The 21,020-nt window shown below is 39.6% G+C and overlaps 1 long non-coding RNA gene across 4 annotated transcripts in view; it reads left to right on the top strand.

Moving 5' to 3' along the window:
• The window catches only part of LOC135090174 (uncharacterized), a 167,008-nt gene that overhangs the window by 92,719 nt on the left and 53,269 nt on the right, over window positions 1-21,020 (top strand). The window lies entirely within an intron of this gene.

Here is a 21,020-nt window from a genome sequence, read left to right as displayed (position 1 = left end):
TGCTGTTGAGGTGATTGCCGCCATGTTCTTGATCTTGCTCTTTGCTGATGCCGCGTAGCCAGTGACACCTACGGAAAAAAATCCATAAGTCTGTAGTTGACCTCACTCGAGTATCAAGAACGTGAAAATAGAGCTAAGTGACTTCTTAATAATTATCCTAATACTTTTGGGAGGATATGTGAGTGTTGGGGAGATAATTGATACACTGTACTGTTGTGGGGAGAAATGTAAAGTACTGGTGAGATTATAGAACTGGCTTGGAGAAAAGTAGAGATGTGGGGTGAAACAGTAACACCCTGGGGAAAATATATAAATGTTGGGAAGGTGATTAAGACAGGTAGAGAAAATTAGAGTTAGGGAGGATACAGGAGAGTACGGAAGACATTAAGATAAAGATACTGACGTCCTGGGGAGAATGTATACAAATTTGGGGAGATTAAAGACTGTGGAAAGGATAATTACGCAAATCCTATCCAGCTTATATAAGTGTTGGGGAGAAATAAGAGATGGAGAAGAGAAAGATTGGGGTTCTGGGAAGGAATACAAAAGTTAGGGGGAAGTTAGAGACAAAAACATAAATCGAGAGAGAAAGTTATAGAAATTCTGCCGAAGAGAGACAAAAAAGAAACTAAGAGTGCTTTACGGGAAAATAAAGATGTGAAAAGGAAAATGAGGAACTGAGAAGCTTATAAGAACACCGGGATGGAGGAAAAAATGGGGTAACGGGAAGAAAACAGGAGTATTGAGGGAGGAAATTACCTTCTAGTGGAGGGAAAGAAATATTATGAGGAAAAATAGCTGTGAGGAAAATGATTCATGGAGTGAGGCAAGATTTATACCAAGAGGGAGGAAATGAATGAGGGAGGAGGAAAGTATAGATAGTGAGGGAGGGAGAGAGGGAGGGAGGAAGGAGAGAGAAATGGAGGTGAAGAGGAGGACGAAAAATAAATGGCTGGCAAGATGTGGGCTGTAAAGAAGTGAAGAGAAATGTTCTGGGAGAAGAAGAGAAATGTAAACGTCTAAGAAAGAGAGAGAGAGAGAGAGAGAGAGAGAGAGAGAGAGAGAGAGAGAGAGAGAGAGAGAGAGAGAGAGAGAGAGAGAGGCTGGTATGAAATGCTTTTTTGTTTAATTCATGATTATTTTATTCTTTTTTGCATTTTGTATCACGTTAGAATTTCCACGTTTGTTTTTGTGTATGAACTGTGTGTGTGTGTGTGTAGAGAGAGAGAGAGAGAGAGAGAGAGAGAGAGAGAGAGAGAGAGAGAGAGAGAGAGAGAGAGAGAGAGAGAGAGAGAGAGAGAGAGAGAGAGAGAAAATGGTGTAGAGGAGGCATCGGAGCGACACCAGGTAATGTGATTAAATGTATTGACTGGACCTGGGGATGTGTGCCAGAGAGAGAGAGAGAGAGAGAGAGAGAGAGAGAGAGAGAGAGAGAGAGAGAGAGAGAGAGAGAGAGAGAGAATAATATATAACAAAATTACATGCAACGACAAGGTCTTTCTCACAATGCATACACGAGAGAGAGAGAGAGAGAGAGAGAGAGAGAGAGAGAGAGAGAGAGAGAGAGAGAGAGAGAGAATAATTACGTACAATAAACTTTCTTATAACACTCACGAAAAAAAAAATACGAAGGAAAGAAAAGCATGACGAGAGAGAGAGAGAGAGAGAGAGAGAGAGAGAGAGAGAGAGAGAGAGAGAGAGAGAGAGAGAGAGAGAGAGAGAGAGAGAGTACGCAGAATGTCATCAAGGACCTGCTGTGCCGTGCCGAGGAAACAATAACTTGGTTGTATTAATGTGTGTGTGTGTGTGTGTGTGTGTGTGTGTGTGTGTGTGTGTGTGTGTGTGTGTGTGCGCGTGTGTAGTGAGCGGAAACTTGAATATCATTGTTGTAATTTGTCGGAAGCTTCGCACAAAGGCCTCGAGGAGGGAGACCAATAGGAGAAGACAGGCAGACAGACAGGCAGACAGGCAGAAGTGTGTGTGTGTGTGTGTGTGTGTGTGTGTGTGTGTGTGTGTGTGTGTGTGTGTGTGTGTGTGTGTGTGTGTGTGTGTGTGTGTTTTCTGGACGGTCTTTCCTTTAATCTTTCTAATGTTCCCCTTCCTTCCACCTCGCAAAAAAAAAAAAAAAAGAAATGAATAAATAAATAAATTGAATAAAATAAATGAATGGAATAAAATAGAATACATTATTTTGATGCCAGGAATTTCTAGGTTAAGTAGGAAATCTGCTAATTTTTTTTTGTTTAATTGATCTGAAATCTTGTTAATTTGATTGCAGTTTCACTAACGCCCTCACTCGTAAGCGCGAATGATTCCGTTTGTTCGTGTTGCTTTTCGTTTGCGTTCATTCTGATTATTCTCTTTGTTCTTTTGTGTTCCTTTGTGTTGTATACATTAATTTTACATTTGTTTTCTTTGTTTTCCTTTTGCGATAGTTTGTTTACGTTTATTCTTCGCTCTCTCTCTCTCTCTCTCTCTCTCTCTCTCTCTCTCTCTCTCTCTCTCTCTCTCTCTCTCTCTCTCTCTCTCTCTCTCTCTCTCTCTCTTTTTTTTTGTTCACACTTATTCTACAGTTCCCTTTTGTTTCTTTGTTTTATATTCCTTTGTGTTATGTACATTCATTCTTTAATTCTTCTTGTCTTCCTTTTTGTTCTTTTATATTATGTACATTCATTCCATATTTGTGCTCCTTGTCCTTTCTTTGTGTTCACTTGTCCTGTATATACATACTTTCATTCCAGATTTAGTTCTTAATTTTTTCTCATTCTTATTCACAGTACATGTTAAATTACTTCGCGAAATTGTTTTTAATTAGTAAGCATTGAAGCACAAGTAGTAATTATTTCATGTTACTGTCCTCTAGTTTATTTCTCTTCTCGAGTGAAATGCAGCGTTGCCTTCTTTGAGTTACGTTAGGTTAGGTTAGGTTAGGTTAGGTTAGTGAAGTGCAGCGTCGCCTTCTCAGAGTTTAAAGGAGTTAGTTTCGGTTATGTTAGGTTAGGTTAAGTTAGTTTTAGTAAAGTGCAGCGTCGCCTCCTCAGAGTTTAAAGGAGTTTGGGTCAGTTATTAGGTTAGGTTTGGTTAAGTTAGGTTAGTGAAGTGTAGCGTCGCTTCCTCAGAGTTCATAGCAGTTAGAGTTAGGATAGGATAAGTTAGGTTAGGTTAGTAAGTAAAGTGCAGCGTCGCCTTCTGGGGCTTAGGTTAAGTTAGTGGAGTGCAGCGTCGCCTTGTGGGAGTTTAAAGGAATTAGGTTAGATAGGTGAGGTGCACCGTTGCCTTCTGCCACGAGTCATGCCGCTGACCTGAAGAGAAGGAAAGGAAGAAACAAAGAAAATTACCACGCCATAAAAAAAAGTATTGGCATTAGCTGTGGATATAAAAGTTTTAAAGAGGCTGAACTGTTAGAAGTGCCCTCCTCTTTCCTCCTCCTCCTCCTCCTCCTCCTCCTCCTCCTCCTCCTCTTCCTTTTCTGCGAGTGTATAATTTTCTTTGCTCCTTTCTTATTCTTTCTTTGTTCTCTTATTTTCTCATTTTTCTATCCTCCTCCTCCGCCTCCTTCTCTTCGTCCTTATTTTGTTTTTTAATACTGTACTTAATTCTCTTTGGCCTTTTTTTTTCTTATTCGTTTTCTTTTTTCTTAATTTTCATTTCCTCCTCTTCCTCCTCCTCCTGCTCTATCTTGTGCTACTGGTATTGACATTTTCTTCCATTTACTTTCCCTCTTTCATCCTCTTCTAATTGTTATGACTTTTTCAATCTAATTCTTCCTCCTCCTCCTCCTCCTCCTCCTCCTCCTCCTCTTCCATTTCCTTTTCCTCTTCCTTTTCCTCTTTATCTCCCCTCCTCCTTTGTTCCCTCGCTTAATCACTTACTTCTCCTCTTCAGTCTAATTCGTCCTCTTAGTCCTCCTCCTCCTCCTCCTCCTCCTCCTCCTCCTCCTCCTCCTCCTCCTCCTCCTCCTCCTCCTCCCCCTCCTCCTCCTCCTTGCCTGGCGGACAGTATGCAGGAAGACGCGAGTGGAGAAAGAAAAAAAAAACTGGAAGGAGCAGACACACACAGAATGTAAAGGTGTGCACGAGAGAGAGAGAGAGAGAGAGAGAGAGAGAGAGAGAGAGAGAGAGAGAGAGAGAGAGAGAGAGAGAGAGAGAGAGAGAGAGAGAAATGAACGAACATGTGAAGGAGAAAATGGATAAAGGAATAGACAGGTTAAAGGTAGGAGGACAAGGAAGAGGAGTAAGAGGAAGAGGAGGAGGAGGAGGAGGAGGAGGAGGAGGAGGAGGAGGAGGAGGAGGAGGAGGAGGAGGAGGAGGAGGAGGAGGAGGAGGAGGAGGAGGAGGAAGAGAAATAGTGAGTAAGTAGGGATAGAAGGTTGAGAATAACGAGAGGGAGGAATACAAATATACAAAGGAATACAAAGGAAGACAAACAGCAACAGACCCTGAGGTCCTTACTGGCTGTTTATTGAGACTACTTACTAACTCCCAGTGATAGAGACAGGACAGCAAAGCAGAAGGCTTCTCCCCACCCACCCCTCCCTGCAGCCGAGGCTGGCAGGAAAAAAGGCGAAACCATGTGGTATTGAAAAAACCACTTGGAATTTTAGTAGAGAGCGAAAAGGAAATATGTAATCTACTTCTGACTACTAGTGTTTGTGGGGGAAGGTGTTAAAGCTTGGTAAATGTAATGTAATGTGTGTGCATTGTGTACGTGGATGCACAGTGTGTATGTTGAATGGGTGGTGCGGCAGCCTTGCCTGGCGCTTTCTGGGGAGGCAACAGTCAATGAGGCCCCAGCTTCGTTCAATCCACTGAGAAGCATACTTTCCCTGTAGGGACGCCGTACACTGGTTTCCCCTTGCAACATTGATCCCTGGTACCTTAGTTCCCGGTGATCAATACTTGAAAAGGCCCTCTCCAAACATAGCCCGTCACAGGTCGAGAGTAGTAGTGGTGACCGTTAGCTCTGGGCTATCTGTGCGTGTAGGCGGTGCTGTGTAGTGTGTATGTAGACACACTGTGGAGTCAAAGAGGTGGCGCGGCAGCCTTGCCTGGCGCAGTCAATCAGGCCCTAGCTCCGCACAACCACTGTAAAAGTGCACTTCCCTTTACAGGACGCCGCACACTGTATAGTTACCCCCTGCAGCGGTGACCCCTGGTACCTTAAATCCCGATGATGGTCACCAACTGCTAGGGCTCTTGACTATCCACAGCCCTTCATAGATCGAGAGCAAAAGTAGTGACCGTTCACTCCGAGCTATCTGTGTCATGTATGGAGGGTGAGAGTACTTAAAGCTAACGGGCAATTTTGAGCACGATCAGAGGCCCAGGAGATCAGAAAAAGCGCGAGTTACTCGGAGATGAACAGTGACAACTGGGAATTAGACTCGAAGTATTTGTTTAGGCGAACTTTGAATGTTTCGATAGTACCTGAGTCAACGACATTTGATGGCAGACCGTTCCAAATATCTACTACGCGATTAAAGAAAAGGTGTTTGGTTTCATTTGTTATGAAGCGTTTACCTACAATCTTAAAACCATTGTTTCTAGTGACATTTGATCGGTCGACTGATAGGTATTTTTTAGTATTCATATTTGCAAATCCGTTAAAAATTTTAAAAAGCGTAATAAGGTCCCCTATTACTCTACGCTTCTCAAGAGAAAATAAATTTAGTTCCTTAAGGCGTTTCTCGTAGGATTTTTTTTCGTAACCTTGGGATAATTTTTGTCAATCTATGTTGTATTTTTTTCTAATTTCTCGATATCTTTTTTGTAGTACGGTCACCAAAACTGAACATTGTATTCGAGATGTGGATGAACGAGTGAGTTCTATAATGTTAATATTATTTTCTTGGATTTGAAAGTAAAAGATCTTCCTATAAAACCGACTAATTTGTTTGCAATTTTTACGACTTCAGTACATTGTTTACTTGGCTTCAGGTCTGCCGAAACTATGACGCCAAGATCTTTTTCTTTGTCCACACTCGTCATGGGGGTGTTATCCATCTTGAATATCGTCTGAGGATTTTGATTTCCTAAATGTAATACGTGGCATTTATCGATATTGAATTTCATTTGCCACATATTTGACTATTTGATGAGAGTATTTATATCGCTTTGCAAAGGTTGTCTGCGGTTTTACGAGTCTACCTTGTTTGCAATTTTTGTGTCGTCCGCGAATTTTGATAATTTACATTTTATCCTTTCGTCGATGTCGTTTATATATCAAAGAGCTGATCCTCAAAGGGCTGATCTTTGAGGAACGCCACTGGTTACGTTAATCCAATCTGAAGATTTACCATTTATCACTACTCGCTGTTTACGGTCTGACAGCCAATCCTCAATCCACGCTGCGATGTCACCAGGTATACCGTGGGCTTTTACTTTATTGATAAGATGCTTATGCGGAACTTTGTCAAAAGCCTTTTGGAAATCAAAGTATATAATGTCGACCGCTCTGGTGTTGTCGTACAAATTATATATGTCATGGAAGAAGTTGAGTAGGTTAGTTAAACATGACCGCTTGTTTCTAAATCCATGTTGTGACTCGTTTATTATGTTGTTACTTTCTAAGAATGTTACAACTTTATCTCTCAAAACTGTTTCCATCAGTTTACCTGCCACTGACGTGAGGCTGATCGGTCGATAATTCTTAGATTGGGACTTTTTTTTTTTTTTTTATCTTTTTTTCACCTTTTTTAAAGATCGGAGTTACATTTGCTAGTTTCCAGTCGTCAGGAACTTTACATGTGTTTAGCGATTTATTAAAGAGGATGGACAATGGTTTAACAAGTTTGTTCTTAGCCTCTTTCAGTATCCGTGGAGAAATTTTATCGGGACCAGGTGTTTTGTTTATTTTAACTTTATTTATCGCACGCAAAATTTCATTTTCCTTGATATCGCACGTATTTAAAAAGAACATTATTACTGTGACTTTGGCTGTTGGCTGATTTTCTGAATCGTTTTCCTTAGTGAAGACGGACGCTAAGTAATCGTTTAATTTGATAGCCATTTCGATTTCATCATCGGTGTATTCGCCGTTGTGTAGAGCTGTCGGCCCTATAGTTGAAGTTAATACCTTTTATATTTCTGGTGTAACTGAAAAACTCTTTAGGATCTGACTTGCTTTGGATTGCAATATGGAGTTCATAATTCTTTTTGCTGTCTCTCAATAAGTTTTTTTTTTTTATCATGGTGTCACAATTGATGGTGATCGGCCTTTTGTCTCTTTCGTTTTTAGTTATCCTATATATTTTTCGTTGGCGTTGTCTTTTTTTTTTTATTTTTTTATTTTTTTTTTTTATTTTTTTTTATTTATTTATTTTTTTTTTTTTAGCGGAGAGACAATTTTTTAAATCTGAGTTCCACCATTTCGGTTTGTTGTTGACGATCGAGCGCTTATTTCGCAGTGGAACAGAGGATTCTACAGGTATGTTAAGTTTGTATGTGAATGTTTCCCACGCTTCGTTTATGCAATTTATACTTGACATTTGGCTGCAATTGCTTTCAGGCAAAATTTTACAAAAAGTTTTACAAAATTTTACAATGAAAGTTTTACAAAATTTTTCTGTACTTTCATTTGGAAGGATCTTATTTGTTTTGATAATGAACGTAATCGCTCGTTGGTCATTGGTGCTCAATTCGGAACCAACTTGTACGTTAGTGATTATGCTTTCATTTGTGGGTAAAATAAAGTCTTAGATATTATCACCTATAGTTGGATGTTGTACAAGTTGATCCAGACTGCTTTTTAAAAAACTGTTATACAAATCGTGTCCCGAGTGTGAATTTAAAGGATCGCCCCATCTGTTAACAGCTAGGTTGAAGTCACCAACAATTATGTTTTTATTATTATTATTATTATTATTATTATTATTATTATTATTATTATTATGATGAAGAGGAGGAGGAGGAGGAGGAGGGAGACAAGGAAAAGGAGGAGGAGGAGGAGGGAGACAAGGAAAAGGAGGAGGAGGAGGAGGAGGAGGAATTGGAAGAGAAATAGTGAATAAGTAGGGATAGAAAGATGAGAATAACGAGAGGGAGGAGGAGGAGGAGGAGGAAGATGAAGAATAAAAAGAAGAAGAAGAAGAAGAAGAAGAAGAAGAAGAAGAAGAAGAAGAAGAAAAGAAGAAGAACTAGTGGGAGATAGAATAATGACTTCAGAGAGAGAGAGAGAGAGAGAGAGAGAGAGAGAGAGAGAGAGAGAGAGAGAGAGAGAATTTTACTATTACTACTGCTACTACTACTACTACTACTACTACTACTACTACTACTACTACTACTACTACTACTACTAATAATAATAATAATAATAACAATAATAATAATAATAGTGACTACTTTCAACTGAGAAGAAAAAATGATAGCGAAAAATCATAACCCTAAATCCAAGTGAGCGAGCAAGCGAGAGATGTTTCACGGTACGTTTTCTCTCCCATAAAGGATGAAAAAGAAAACGCGTAGCTAACCCTTGGGGGGGAAAGAAGCACGTCATTCTTTGCAGCGGGAACTATGCAATTAGAACGCGGCGAGACTCGTGGCGTGCAAATTCATGGAGGTATAAATAGGATAACGAATGTATCCCTTTGAAGTCAAATTGATAGTGGAAGTAGGAAAAAATACTGGTCTTTTTTACTCATTTGTGATACGGTGAGTTATGTGAGTATTTGGTGGTGATGGTATTATTATTATTATTATTATTATTATTATTATTATTATTATTATTATTATTATTATTATTATTATTATAAAAATGTAAACCTTTTCATGTATTCATTTTGTATACACTGAATTCATGTATACGTGATTTTTTTTTTCTTAATTATGGTGTAACAAATACCATGGTGAAGATTTACTAATATTTTTTGAGAGCGTTGTTGTAAAAAAGATAGTATTTATTTGCTAATGAAATTCACTCCCACACCACGCCCATACGCACGCCCTTACTCACGGCCATGTTCTTGTATGACTATGTATTAAGAAATTTCAATAGGTTAAGTTAGGTTAGGTCAGGATACGTTAGATTAAGTTCGTTTAGGTTAGGTTAGGTTAGGTCAGAATAGGTTAGGTTAGGTTAGGTAAGGTTAGGTTAGAATTGGTTAGTTTAGGTCAAGTTAGGTTGGTTAGGTTAAGATAGGTGTTCTGTCAGCAGTGAAAGCTAGGTTAAGTTTTGGGTTAGGTTAAGTAAGGTTAGATGTTTGGGAAAGGAATTTTTATGGAAGTTAAGTCAGCAGTTTTATCTACTCCCATTAACACACACACACACACACACACACACACACACACACACACACACACACACACACACACACACACACACACACACACACACACATACACACACACACTGCTGATTATACATAGAGACTGCAACAATTAACTCATGAATAATTTACCTTTATTTTTTTAGGATTACAGATTTTCAATAGAAATTTTTCGTTAGATTAGGTATTTTGTTATGAATTACATGTTCAATAACACTACAATAAAGAAAACTTGTAATATTAGACTTAGGACGAATACTTTTATTTATCGTTACAGGTATCTAAAAAAAAGAAAAATAGTTGCGTATAATTAATCACGAGACACCAACACAACTCACCCACAACTCAAAAAAAAAAAAAAAAGAAGTCATTTGTGTAGTCAGATAACATACATGAAAATTGTAATATTAGACAGAACACATTTTCTTTTTTAGAATTACGAGTGTCTAGAAAAAAAAGTTATTTATAGTTAATCAGGAGGGACACACCCACTCACAGCCACAAGTCCACAAAGGAAAAAAAAAAAAAAAGAAAAAAAGAAGAAATAAATTAGAAAAGGGTTAGGAACTTCTTTTTGAGTAGGAATCCAAATAGCGTTGTGTAGTCAATTATAAGATCCACACCCATCAGTCACGCCCGCACCACGCCCACACCGCCATGAAAGCCCGTCCCTGCCATACACAGCGACAGATTAACGCTGAAATAAAATCACCGTCAATCAGGTGCTATAATGCTGGTGATTAGCGGAAGTAATTAACTTTTGGGAGCGGGCGTGTGACGAGTGACTTGAATGTTGTGTGTATTTACCTGCCTTTTGTGCCGCTCTTTGTGCCCACCTGCCTGTCCATCCCCTGTTCACCTGTCCTGTCAACCTGTTCGTCTTTGCCCATCTATTCAGTCCCACCTGTATTTTTGTCTCTTCCATCTCTTCCATTTGTTTTACATCGTGTCCCACCTGTCTATCTCTCCCTACTGTTTCACTCGTTCCGTCTGTCCACTGTCTCCTCCCTGTTCAACTGTTGTTCTGTCCACCTGTCTACTTGTCCACCTGTTCCACCTGTCTTTTCACTTGTTTCTCTTCATCTGTTCTATCAGTTTCACCTGTCTCATTTCGCTTATCCATCTGTTTACTTATCTACCTGTCCACTTGTCTCACTTGTCCACTTTTTCGTCCACCTATCCACTTGTCTACCTTTCCCACCTGTCCTGTCCTGTTCTGTCTGTCCACCTTTCCCGTCTCCCCCTCTGTCCGGCGCTGTGTTGTCCCTGTAATGTCTCTATGCATCATTTTTGTTTGTGTTTCATTTGATTGATCTGTTTATCCATTTGTGTTGTTACCATTGTTTTATTGCCGTCTCTCTATCTATCTCTTTTCTATGTTTTCATTTTTTTATTATAATTTATGGTTATGCTTATCTAATTATGTTGATGCGCCTCTTTGTTCTTTTTTCTCTGTATATTTCTGTATACTGGATTTGTATAATTTTGTATAATTGATGTATCTGACCATGATATGTACATTGGATGTGTGATTCTCTCTCTCTCTCTCTCTCTCTCTCTCTCTCTCTCTCTCTCTCTCTCTCTCTCTCTCTCTCTCTCTCTCTCTCTCTCTCTCTCTCTCTCTCTCTCTCTCTCTCTCTCTCTCTGGTGCCAATACCAACCTCATCAGCCACCTCGTTCTACCTACACCTGTAATCACGATATACCTTTATCTTTTTTATCTTTTTACCTGTGCACCACTCGTCCTCTCATTGACACTCCTCCATCATTTTTACCCGTTTACTTGTCTAGTTTTCATTTATTTTATGCACAAGGGAAACATAACCAAAACCAAACACAAATTAACTCTCACTTCGATATGCGACACCTCACTTGATAAATATCGACAAGAAAGAATAAAAAAGGGGATTAAAAGAATAGTTTTAGCAATTTCTAGCCAGTGTAGTGCTTAGAGATATTTATAGTAAGAAGAAATACCTTAGAATAGTCAGTAATCAAGGAAAATCATACTGAACCTGGGAAAGTGTTCAGGAAAAAAAAAAAGACTCCGCTAATTGTCCCTCAATGATTACTTTCCCCAACCCGCCTCACCTGACACTCCTTATTACCCATGCACCATCTCATACTTTAACCCAATTACCTGTTTTACCCTGTTTAATTTCCTGATTACGCTGCAACCCTGTATATCTACCACTTACTTACCTTCACATCCCCACCTGTCCCCACCGAGCCGTCCCTGCCGCCCCCCTTGCCTCCCCCACCTTCTGTGCCTCTCTATCTCCCTCTGCCCCCCTCCCCCCGCTCCCCCGAGGTTAGGGACACCCAAGGGAGGGGTAATTTATTAGTAGCTGCACCACATTAATTTCGCCTCTTGGGTAAAACGATTAATTTGACGCCGCTGCTGCTGGCTGGGTCATGGTTGGGTGGTGGTGGTGGTGGTGATGGTGGTGGTGTTTTATTTTGTTTTTGCTGTTATTTGTATTTTCTTGTTGTTGGTACTTTTATCATTATTATTTTGAGGATCATCTTTGGCAGCAGTAGTAGTATTCCAATCATTATCAGTATCTTTGTTGTTGTTGTTGTTGTTGTTGTTGTTGTTGTAGCAGCAGCAGCATTGTATGTATGTATGTACGTATGTAATCAGCAAGGATTTATTAAACAACAACAACAACAACAACAACAACAGCAGCAGCAGCAGCTACAACAACAATCACTACTACTACTACTACTACTACTACTACTACTACTACTACTACTACTACTACTACTACTACTACTACTACCACCACTACTACCACTACTACTACCACTACCACTCGTACTGCAATTACTACTGTATCACCACCACCACCACCACCACCACCACCACCACCACCACCACCACCACCACACAAAACCACAGCGAAACACAGGCACTCAATAACCTGCCGCTATTTTTCTCCAGTTATTTATTGATATGTTTTTTTGAGAATTTGTATTCACTGGTGACGCTCGGTTCTTATATAAAAGTTTGGAGACACGGGAACTTTGGAAGAATTCTGGATAGTTGGCAACCGCGAGAGTGGAGTGGTTTGTTCATAACTTTGGAATTCACTATATTTTGTCCACCTTCCTCATCACTTTCCTTCGTTTATTTTCCTGTGAGTTTACTAATGCTGTATTTGACACAGTTTCTCGATTATTGTCTTTTTATCTCCATTTTTGTGTTGGAATCTGCTATGTTTTGTTCACCTTCTCTTCTACTTTCTCTTTATTTAATTTGTTTATCTATTTAGTCATTATTATTATTATTATTATTATTATTATTATTATTATTATTATTATTATTATTATTATTATTCGTCTGATGGTGTTTCTTTTTTTGATCTCAGAAGAGTGGTGCTGGTGATGTAGTAGTAGTAGTAATAGTAGGAATAGGAGTGGTGGTGGTGGTGGTGGCGGTGGTGGTGGTACGGTCGTCAATATTTCGTCAAAGGAACTTGTGTGGTTTTATAGAAGTTGGATGTTTTTTCATTATGTATTAAGTTTGTGTTTTCTGATTTGTTGAGAGTTCGAGCTTGGAATTATCCTACCGTCCTTAGTCTACCTTCCTACCTTCCCACCTTCCTTCCTTCCTTCCTTCCTTCCTTCCTTCCTTCCTTCCTTCCTTCCAGTGTTTCTCCATTGCTGTCTTCTGGTTTGTTATTTATACAGAATGAATCTTTAATCATGTTTCTTTTATATTTTCTATGTTTTCTGAAGTGGCAGGTTGAGTTGATATTGCTAGTTGTATTTTTATTAATGTTATTGTTTTGTCTCTTTTTTTCATTTCTTCCCTAAAGATCGATGTTCCCTCAGTTGCTATTTTCATCTCTCAGTTCCTTTCTCTCTTTTTTCTTTATGGTGTTTTTTTCTTATCTTGATCTTTTCCTCCTCCTCTTCCTTCTCTACATCCCTTCATCCTTTTCTGTCTCTTCTATTCACGTTTACCCCTCCATCCCTTTCTTCCTATTCCTCATCTCCTCCTTTCCCTTGCAACAATTATCAATCCTTTGTTTTTTTTTCTAGTTATCCTCCTCCTCCTCCTCCTCCTCCTCTTCAGTAGCATTCGTTACATTCCTGTTCATATTTATTCTCCTTCCTACTTCCTCTTCCACTTTTTCTCCTTTACTTTTCCATTTACTACTGTTCTTCCTTTTTGTCTCCCTTCTCTTGGATTTTTTTCTTTTTCCTTTTCAGCATCTCGTATATACCTATCTATTAACAATAAATTTATTCTCCTCCTCTTTCTGTTCTGTTCCTCTATCTCCTGTTTTCTATCTATCCCTTCCTTCCTCGTACTACTCCTGCCTCACAATATTTACGCCATTATTCTCATATTGCTCGTCCATCGTCCCTTTAACATCCTCATCTTCCTCCTTCTCCTACTACTTCTACTTCATTTTTATCCTCCTCCTTGTCCTCGTCTTTGTCTTCGTCGTCGTTATTGTTGTCTTCTTCCTCTTCCTCCTCTTACTACTACTACTACTACTACTACTACTACTACTACTACTACTACTACTACTACTACTACAGACTCCTTCATATCTACCCTTCTCCTCCTCCTCCTCCTCCTGCTCCACCTATCACCACCACCACCACCACTTCTACTACTGCTCCTTCACTTCTAACCTCTTGCCGCCCTTCTCCCCCTCCTCTTGCTGCCCTTTCCCCCCCCTTCGCCATTCACAGCCGCCCCACACACCTTCCTGAGGAGTCACCCATTTCCCGAGTTAAATTAAAGCATTGTTGCCACGTCCTGCCCTCACTGATGCCACGGTGATGAGTAAAGGTTACGCCTGCCCTGAACTGAAGGCTGGCAGGGTGGCTCTCTCTCTCTCTCTCTCTCTCTCTCTCTCTCTCTCTCTCTCTCTCTCTCTCTCTCTCTCTCTCTCTCTCTCTCTCTCTCTCTCTCTCTCTCTCTCTCAAGGATTACCATAATGAAGGCATTTTTCCTCAGTTACTCCCACTATCGCCAAGTAAAGCTGGCAACCTCTTCTTTTACTCCCCTACTTAGGCACAGTTCCCTCGCGAGTGTTGCCAGGCGCGTGAACAGACCCTTGCAAGTTTTGGGTTTAATCTGTCATTTGTTTGTAAGTGGTTTTGATTTCTTGTTTTTTTTTTTCTTTTTTGTCTGTCTGGTTGCTCGTGTGTGTGTGTGTGTGTGTGTGTGTGTGTGTGTGTGTGAGAGAATGTATGTGTGTGTGTGTGTGTGTGTGTGCCTGCCTGCCTGCCTGCCTGTCTGTTTGTCTTTTAAATCAGTTTCTATTTCATCTACGTCTTTATATGTATGTATTCGTCCGTCTGTCTGTCTTCCTGTCTGTCTGTATATATGTATGTACGTATGTCTGTCTGTCTCTTTCTCAAACGAGTAAGTGACGTCAAAGCATAGCGTAGTGCAGTGTGTGTGTGTGTGTGTGTGTGTGTGTGTGTTTGACATTTTCAGTTGATATTGCCTTTGTTTGTCTGTTTTAATCTATTTTTGCAATCCCTCATTTTTGCTTCAGTTTTATGGAAGGACCGAAAAAGAAAAAAAGTTTGTGTGATACGTTTGTTGATTTTCGTTTAATAATTTTATTTGAGTTTTTAAGATTATCAATTTCCAAGAGCTCCATGACTTTTTAAACAGTTTAGATTTCACTGTTTTAATTATGAACTTTCCCCCTGCATTTGATGGCACTATGACATGCGTGTATTTTGTCTTATCATTTAATACATAATACTGTTATAATCATTTTCTATCCTTTCATTTATGTTCCCTTTCCTTTCCTTTCCTTTCCTTTCCTTTCCTTTCCTTCCTTTTCCTTTCATCGCATTTTCTTTTCCCCTCCTTTTCTTCACTTCTTTTCACCTTTGTCGAGAGCATTCTTTTCCTTCCTTTCTTTTTTCCTCCTTCCTCTTTATTTTCCACTGTTTAATTTTCGTCTTTCACTTCTCTTCCCTTCCTTTTCCCCTTCTCCCTTTCATCCTCTTCCCTACTCTTTCTCTCTTCCTTGTTTCTCCCTGTACTTATTTAAATTTTCTTCTCTTTCCTTTCCGTCCCTTCCCTGTTATTGTATTTCAACATGGCGTGTTTACAGTTAAGAGCCAAGGTGAGTCAAATGTCACCATACGCACACAGACAATCCTTTTATATGCGTCGCCAACTAATTGATGATATTAAGTGTTGAAATCCCCTTCCGAATTGATAAAAAGACGTTTAATGCGATTACATTCGAGGTAACGGTACATCAACACCCTGTTTCACCCTGTTTCCAGACTTTTTATCACTGTAGGTATTTCTGCAGTGTTTGTTATTTGCTCACAAACGTCACTCATCACTGCCTTACATACAAGCTTTACAAATTACCACAGTACACGCTACACCCTGTAACTTCAGTACCACATTACCACACTGTCTCCTTCACAGATCTCACCACCGCGTCACACATACCATGCTGTCTTATTAGGACATTACAACACCATGTATGCAGTGCTGTTTCTCTCACAAGCCTCGTCATCACACCACACTCGGCCTCACTATTATGCATTTCATCACCATAACACCATCACTCACTTTTACAAACGTCTCTGCTGCACAACATACACACACACACACACACACACACACACACACACACACGCACACACACACACACACACACACACACACACACACACACACACACACACACACACACACCACACACACACCTTGCCAGTAATTCATGCCAGGTTCAGTCATAACGGCAGGTGAACTGAGAGGAAGGGCGCCTCTTAATTATGGTGAGGGCCTTGATACGCTCACCTGAGGCCCTCCGCTGCCCAGATAATGAGCTGTTCACCTAATTAACACCCGGGGCTGTCTGAATCACGGAAGAGAGGATGAGGTATAAGAGGAAAGGCCTTTACTTTAAGCTTCTCGTGTCTTAATATCTGTGATTATTACTTGTTGGTTATTGTATTGGGCTGCTTGGGTATGGTGGTGGTTCTGTTATTAAGAATATTGCACAGATTATTGCATTGTTATATTATTGGTTATTGCACCGGCTTTTGTTTTTGTGGTGATTGATTTTGGCCTGTTATTGCATTGGTGTGTTTTGTTATTGTGGGTCTTGTGTTCATTTTGGGTTATTTTCTAGTTGGTTATTGTGCTGGTGTGTTTTATTGTGGGTATTGTATTAATTTTGATAGGGTTTTTTGTGTCTTTTTATTGGGTGTTGTATTGGCGTGTCTTGTTGTTTTGGTTATTGTGTGTTATTTGTGACAGGTGAGACCGTGGCAGGTGAAGGTGCGTGAGTATTTGTTTTCTGTTTTTTTGTTTTGTTTTGTTTTGTTACTTGTTTTTATGAAGTTATTTTCTACTTATGTTTATTTGTGTTTCTTATTTGACCCGAGTTTGATTTGCTGTTTCCATGAATTGTTTGTCTGGTTATTTAATGGAAGGTCTGAGTGATTATTTTAAGTTTCTATGTTGTTTTCTTTGTTTTCTAGATATGTTAATTTATCAGTTTTTATTTCATTTTACTTTACTTTTCTTTTCTTTTCTTTTATTTCATTTGTGCTCTTTTATTGTACTTCATCAGGTTAATATTATCTTATGTATTTGATATGTTCTTTTCTCTTAATTTATTGTTTTCTTTGTTTTTTGTACACATGTATGCATTTATATATCTATTTCACATACTTCCTCTTTCTATATTTCACTGTAAATTTTTTCTTTATGCTTTTCAAATTTCTTGCTTCGTGTATTTAATCAGTTCTTCTTTGGAAATCCTATATTTATTTATGCATCTATTTATTATCATTTACTTATTCCTTTATTTATTTTTTTATTATTTATTTTATTTTATTTATTTTATTTGTTTTATTTATTTTGGTAGAAGATTGATTTCTTATCTAATGCTTTTTGGTAATCCGTTTCGGTGTCTTCTGTTTATCAATCTACTCGCTTATTAATTTTCTTCAACCAGTTAATGTGATTGCACGGAACTAATTAATATAACGAACTTAGCATTCACTGGCTGACTTTTACTCAAAATTAAGGTTATTGAATTTTCTCTCTCTCTCTCTCTCTCTCTCTCTCTCTCTCTCTCTCTCTCTCTCTCTCTCTCTCTCTCTCTCTCTCTCTCTCTCTCTCTCTATTGTTACCCTCACTACACTCAAAACGTTGCTCATAAATGTATCGTGGAAGGTGGCAGTGAACGCTCTCTCTCTCTCTCTCTCTCTCTCTCTCTCTCTCTCTCTCTCTCTCTCTCTCTCTCTCTCTCTCTCTCTCTCTCTCTCTCTCTCTCTCTTGCAAAACCTTTATGAATAATTGTGCCATCACCTCTTTTTGTTATCAAGTTATTTTTTCATCTTCATTTTCCCCATTTTTCCTTCCTTATTTCCTAGTCTTTACAAAACACAATACACACACACACACACACTCTCTCTCTCTCTCTCTCTCTCTCTCTCTCTCTCTCTCTCTCTCTCTCTCTCTCTCTCTCTCTCTCTCTCTCTCTCTCTCTCTCTCTTGCACAATATCTCTCCGCAGTATCGGCCCCTGGTACATCTCGGCCCCTGGTGGTAGAGTTTGGAGACTTCGCTTGGCTGGCTTTATGGGGAAGGGGATTGGGCGTCCGGCGGAACAGTTCGGGGAAATTGTCGCATTCGGTTCAAGACTCGTTTTCGGCTCAACAGCGTCCGTAACGGGGCCCAAATTACTGCTAAAAAGTTGCCGGGGGAATTATCGGCTGTCGTTTTATTGTTTTAGGCTTAGAATTCTGCGCACTGCCTCACTGCTTTGTTGTGCTGAGGAGGGTGAGTGTGTGAGGCAGAGAGAGAGAGAGAGAGAGAGAGAGAGAGAGAGGAGAGGAGAGGGAGAGAGATCGACGAACTCTTCCTCTTATTTTCTCTCTCTCTCTCTCTCTCTCTCTCTCTCTCTCTCTCTCTCTCTCTCTCTCTCTCTCTCTAACACTTTACTTCCTTGCGTGTTTACGATGAGTGCTTTCTCTCTCTCTCTCTCTCTCTCTCTCTCTGTGTGTGTGTGTGTGTGGGTGACGTGCGTACATTGTTAGTGATTTTATTTAGTTACTCGTCGCATTTATTCATTACACACATCAACGCCATCAAGAAAATAATTACTTTAAACGTGTTAGCGGGATGACATTAGTGCGTTGACCTTTTATTTTCTCTCCACTTTGATGCGCGAGAGTGCCACGGGAGTAGATGAAAATAGATGATAGAATATATAAGTAATAGAGGGATAGATTAAAGTAACCCTCACCCGTCACAGAAAATTATAAATAAATGTATAAGTAGGTAAAGAAAAAAAATTAAAGAAAAGAAATAAACAAAGGAAAATAATAACATTAGAAATTACGCCGTATGGAACCCTTTTTTTTTTTTATTATCTTTTTATCCTTCTTATGCTTATCACTGGAGATTGAACGTAAAGGTAAGGAAATATCATGAATGAGCTTGGTTTTCTTATCCATTCTTTTGCTCTTGGCCTGTCTCCCTAACACTATGGACTAACTAACTAACTGATTAAGACGGTGAAACAAGACAACTTAAAAAAAAAAAAAAGAAACGTAAGATAAAGATAAATATGAACACTAAAAATACTGCTTGTTTGCTTGCTTACTGAACTGATAGATAGATTTTAAAACGATAGAAGATAACTAAACAACATAAGGATGATTTAGTAAAAGATAAAACAAAAATAACACGTAAGACTATCAGAGCAAACAAAACTAATAAACTGTATTGACTACATGACTGCACTTAAAACGATGAGGCAAGAGAACTAAACAACCTAAGATAAAAGATAAGGATAAAAAGTGCAGACTTTAAACAAACATAACAAGTAAGCATATTAGTGCAACCCTAATCAATAACCTTGTGACACGCAACTAAATCACTGACTGGATTCCCTGGAGAAGTTTTGGAGAAATAATGATGGTATAGGATGAAACTTTGGAATTAATAAGGGCACTGGAAGGTGTAGGATGTTGTGGAATATGCTAGGATGTTGTAGGAAGGTGTAGAATGTTGTAGGATATTGTAGGATGCCGTAGAATGTAGTTAGAGTCTGTAGGATGGCGCAGGATTTTGTAGGATGTTTTTAAAAAGTTGTAGGATGTTGTAAAGTGTTGTAGGATATTCTAGGATGTTGTAGCTCCCTGTTAACCGTGAGAGGCTTGAGAGAGGCGCTGAGGGAGAGAGGCTTGAGGGAGAGGACGTGGAAGCCTTAAGTCAGGTAAAGGGTGAGTGTTCGCACCTCTCACTCAGCCGATATGTCAGCCACACGCTCCCTTCCTCTCCCTTCCTCTTCCTCTCCCTTTGTTTCCCTTTCCTTCCCTTCTGTCTCTGCCTTTCCATCTTCCCTTTCCTCTCCTGTCCTTTCATTCCCTTCTCTTTCTCTTCCTTTTCCTTCTCTCCTTTCTCTTCCCTTTTTTTTCTCTTCCTTTGTCTTTCTTCTCTTCCCTTTCCTTTTCTCTATATGCCTTTCCTTCCCTTTCCTTCCCTTTCCTTTCCTTCCTTCTTTCTCCCTTCCCTTTCCTTCCTTTTCTTTTCCTTCCCTTCCCATCCCTTCCCTTCTCTTTCCTTCCCTTCCCTTCCCTTCCCTTCCCTTCCCTTCCCTTTCCTTCCCTTCCCTTCCCTTCCCTTCTCATCCCTTCCCTTCTCATCCCTTCCCTTCCCTTCCCTTCCCTTCCCTTCCCTATTTACACTTTTATTCATGGCCTCTTCTACTCGCATTCCCTTCCTTCTCCCTTTTCATTTCCTTCACCATTGCTTATTTTTCTGGTCTCCTTACCCTCCTTCAATGTCGCTTGCAAGAGAACTCTGGAAAAATGGCAGCTGGCTTGGTGGACCCAGTGTGGACCGTCAGGAGGGCGTCACACGGTTCGAAACTCGCGAGGCCTGTTTTTGATAGGTCATTTTGGTATAAATTTGGGGTAATGGACTCGTTAAACACATGAAGGATATTTACTGGTGTTGTATTTTGTCCCTGGGAGCCATAAATGTGAAGGATATGTGTGTGTGTGTGTGTGTGTGTGTGTGTGTGTGTGTGTGTGTGTGTGTGTGTGTTATTGATTCTACTGAAGTGGGAAAAATGTCAGGGGAAAATTTTTGGTGGGTGTTGAAATTGTTGTTGTATTTAATTTTCTATAGTGTGTGTGTGTGTGTGTGTGTGTGTGTGTGTGTGTGTGTCGGTATATGACACATTTTGTATCTTTCTGTATGTTGTATTTTCTTGCATGTTTTACTTTTGCATTACTGTTATTTTTCCCCTTGTTTGTTAACACACAAACTAAACCGTGTTGGTGTGGCGTTACGGAATTTGCGTGTTTTGACTGCGTTAGGTTGTGTGTGTGTGGTGTGTGTGTGTGTGTGTGTGTGTGTGTGTGTGTGTGTGTTTTCCTCTTCTGCGCCATAATTAGAACGTTCTTTGTCTGTAAAAAAATCGAAGTTAATTCTTTGTACACACACACACACACACACACACACACACACACACACACACACACACACACACACACACACACACACACACACACACACGTATACATTCTCGCATGCTAATAACAATAAAAAATCTAATTACTCGTCTGCGAAATTCTCTCGGGAATGAAAAAAAAAAAAAAAAAAGGACTGATTGCAGCGGCGTCTGTGGTAATTGAATTAAGCAAACTATTCACAGCGAAATGTAAATATGAGCTTTTTTTCCTTCATTCATTTTTGTGCATTTTTATTGTTACGTGTAAGTTAATAT

The sequence above is a fragment of the Scylla paramamosain genome, chromosome 34 (assembly GCF_035594125.1).
Source record: "Scylla paramamosain isolate STU-SP2022 chromosome 34, ASM3559412v1, whole genome shotgun sequence".
NCBI classification, from domain to species: Eukaryota; Metazoa; Arthropoda; class Malacostraca; order Decapoda; family Portunidae; genus Scylla; species Scylla paramamosain.
This window is presented reverse-complemented; position numbering and strand designations above follow the sequence as displayed.